This window comes from Alligator sinensis, unplaced genomic scaffold (assembly GCF_000455745.1).
Source record: "Alligator sinensis unplaced genomic scaffold, ASM45574v1 scaffold1225_1, whole genome shotgun sequence".
NCBI lineage: Eukaryota > Metazoa > Chordata > Crocodylia > Alligatoridae > Alligator > Alligator sinensis.
Genome location: NW_005843325.1, coordinates 183,506 through 183,821, shown reverse-complemented (window position 1 = coordinate 183,821; position 316 = coordinate 183,506).

The following is a 316-nucleotide window of genomic DNA, read 5'->3' as shown; positions in this document are numbered from 1 at the left end:
CGCATCCCTCTTGAAGTGCGGCGCCCAGAACTGCACGCAGTACTCCAACTGCGGTCTGACCAGCGCCCGATAGAGGGGAAGTATCACCTCCTTGGACCTATTCGTCATGCATCTGCTGATGCACGATAAAGTGCCATTGGCTTTTCTGATGGCTTCGTCACACTGCCGACTCATGTTCATCTTGGAGTCCACTAGGTTAAATCCACTAGGACTCCGAGATCCGCCACCCAGCAGGTCATTCCCTAGGCTGTAGGTGTGCTGGACATTTTTCCTCCCTAGGTGCAGCACTTTGCATTTCTCCTTGTTGAACCGCATT